Genomic DNA, 3118 nt, shown 5'->3' with positions numbered 1-3118 from the left:
CGTGGGCGTTGTGTGTTATTATTGTGTAAGTGTGGTTTGAGATTCCATCTTGGCTCAATGAGTTCCTTTTTCAAGGTGCTTTTTCCTTTTAGGAGCTTTCCAGAGGGCCGGAGAAATAGCTTAGTCAGTACGTGCTTTCTGTGCAAGTCTTAGGACCTGAGTTCAGATCCTTACCATCTTTCTTAGTTAGGGCTTTCATTGCTATGATGAAACACCATAAGCAAAAGCAACTCGAAGAGAGTCGGGTTTGTCTCATCTTGCAGCTTGTAATCTAGTCCACCATCCAGGACAATCAGGGCAGGAACTGATAGAGAGGAGGGCTGCTTACTGGCTTTCTCCCATGGCTTTCTCGACCTTGCCTTTTTTTTTTTTTTTTTATCACACCCAGGGCCTGCTCAGAGGCAACACTGTCCACGCTGAGCTGGCCCTTCCTATTTCAAGCATCAATCAAGGAAATGCACCACAGAACAGCCTTGTGAGGCATTTTCTCAGTTGAGGCTCCCTCTTCTAAAATGGCTCTATCTTATTTGAAATTGATGTAAATTTCACCAGTGCACCGCCTGTCTAAAGCTGAGAGTGACGAAGCTCTATTCCCAGGGCTGGGCAGGGAGACAGGAGAGTCCCTGGGCTTACTGACCAGCCATTCTAGCTAAATCATGAGGTCAAGAGACTTGTCTTTAAATTAATTAATTAAAAATTAAAAATAGGATGGATAGTAATAAGAAGTAACTGGTATCAGTCTCTCGCTTCTACATGCACAAGCATGCACACAAACACACAAATATGTACATGTACTTGCAAAAGGAATAAAAACGGAAGCTGACAGTACCAGAGTAAGGTTTCCTCAAACTTAACTGTGTTTGCCTTCAAAGTCCAGTCTGTGTGTGGAGGGGAGGGGGTGCTTTTAGCCTCAGACAGTAAAAGCATGTTTGTGCAAGGAGCAATATAATTAGAAAATACCAGGCAAGGGAGGTGTGGCCTGGGGGTTGGGACTGTTCTCTACATGTTTTGGATCTGCCTTTATGGACGCTAGGGGGCAGCATTATCCCTGACTGAAGGTGTTCTCACCTCGCCAGTGTGTGCCCAATTCTTCACCCAGAACCCTTAAGGTGTACTCTCTTGAGGCGTGTCCTTGGAGACAGACTAAGCTTCAAGCCGGACGCTACTTCTGCCCACCAGGGTCTGGATGCCCTTTATCCATTAGATGCAGACCTTTCCTTTTGAAAATTATTCAGCAAAGTATCTAACAAGTTGTGCTGTGGCCGCCTCATCTCAATGGCTTTTTGTTTCAGTCCTGGAGTGGACAGTTTTAAACATCTGCCCCAGGTGAACTTGGGGAATGAGGAAGTGTTTGGAGGAGTGAGAACTGGAGGCAAATCTCTTGACTCTGCAGAAGGAAAGACTGGTGGATGACCCAGTCAGGACTGGCTAGCTCAACAGAGCCCCCCTGGAGTGCCTGTGTTTTGCTTTGCTTTGCTTCGTTTTCGGCCCACAGTTCTGGTCTGCAGCATGTGCAGGCTTGCCTGAGTAAACGTACATTGGCCAAGCCAGTGTTGTCAGAATAAATGCCAGACTAAGCAGAGCTTAGTGGTCTGCTTCCCGTGTCTCTAGTCTTGGATCTACAGCTCCCAGGTTTGTGTGGGACCCAACTACAAACCTTCAGAGCACCTGCTGGGTGAAGTTAGCAATAAGTTGAGTCTGTCTTGTGTGGTGGAGTGAGTACCCATCATTTCCAATGTATTTCTGCCAGGGCAGGACAAAATTGGCCCCACCTGGTCCTGGCTTTTGATTATACCCTCTTCCTTTGCCTTCACTGTAGATGGTTGGACTTACAAGACAATGGTACATACATACTGGCAACAGCTTTCAATTTTGCCTCCTATTTGATTAAGGAAAAATTGCCTTGAACCTTCACTGTCACTAAGGTCCTGTGTATGTGGAAGTCAGCCTTTCCCAAGAGCTCTGCTTGCTGCTTTCTGCAGCCTGGTGTCTGTTCTAGCCCTAAGCACTGTGGACTGATACCTCTGGCAGCAGGTTGCTGATGAGATTCCTAAACCATTGCTGCGTTTCTGACCAGTGGGGGTAACGGTGTCATTTGTGCCCCAGCTTAAATTCTTAGGTACAGCCCTCAGGATATGGTCCAAGACTCCAGCCCAGCCCCACTAGTTTCTTCTGGCTGAACTGTCAAGCCCTGTTGATAGTATGGGTGTCTCCCCCTTTAGGTCACTTACCCCTGGTAGGGTAGATTTGTGGAGTCTGTTAAGGTCTAACCACATGTGTCCACAAGGCTGGGTCACAAAAGAAGACATTACCACAAACAATAAAACAGGCTTGACTACATTCCCAACAGTCCTGGGTTCCCACAGTAACAGACCCACCTGGAGAAGCTGGGAACTAGGCCATATAGGGGTGCTAAGACCTCTGGTTCTGGGACAGCACTACTTTTGGGACACGAAGGACAGAATTCAGGCCTGTACATAGAGACTGGTGCATCAGGACCCTCCTACAGGACCCCAAAGGATCAGTCAGGTAGACTTCTTGTTTGCTGTCACTTGGTCACCTGGGCCTAGATATCCACCTACCTGTTCCTACCTGCATTTCCCTTCCCAGTGAAGCCTCAAAAGCATGGTAGAGCTAGGCAGAGATTTTGGAAAATGTCAGCTCCCACAGAGTGGTCCCGGGACCGTGCTCTCCCTAAGGCTTTCAATTGCCCTGGAAGTCAAAGGGTCCCCACCTTCTGAAGTTTCAGGCTTACAAGTAACTTCCCCTTCAAAAGTCATCTTCCTCCAGTTAGACTCCACCCAATTAGCACTCCCCAGCTCTGGTAGGACTAGAAGGCAAGCTCTTGGTTTCTCCACCAGGACTAGGAGCTTGTACCATCTCCAGCTCCTGTTAATTTGGTCCACAATTATGGGAGATGCAAAGCTACCCAGAAGCCACTGGGGAAGAGCCTCTGTAACTCCAGACTGCTCTGGGAGCTGGTTGCTGCCTGCTGGATACTGGTACAGAGGTGTACACATCTCGCCCCGCCCAGCCCCACCTCAGCCCGCCCCATGACTTAGCGATTGGCCAGCCCTGATCTCTGGGAAGGGTTCTCAGAAGTAACCACACTAGCCAG

Source organism: Arvicola amphibius, chromosome 1 (assembly GCF_903992535.2).
Source record: "Arvicola amphibius chromosome 1, mArvAmp1.2, whole genome shotgun sequence".
Lineage (NCBI taxonomy): Eukaryota > Metazoa > Chordata > Mammalia > Rodentia > Cricetidae > Arvicola > Arvicola amphibius.
This window is presented reverse-complemented; position numbering follows the sequence as displayed.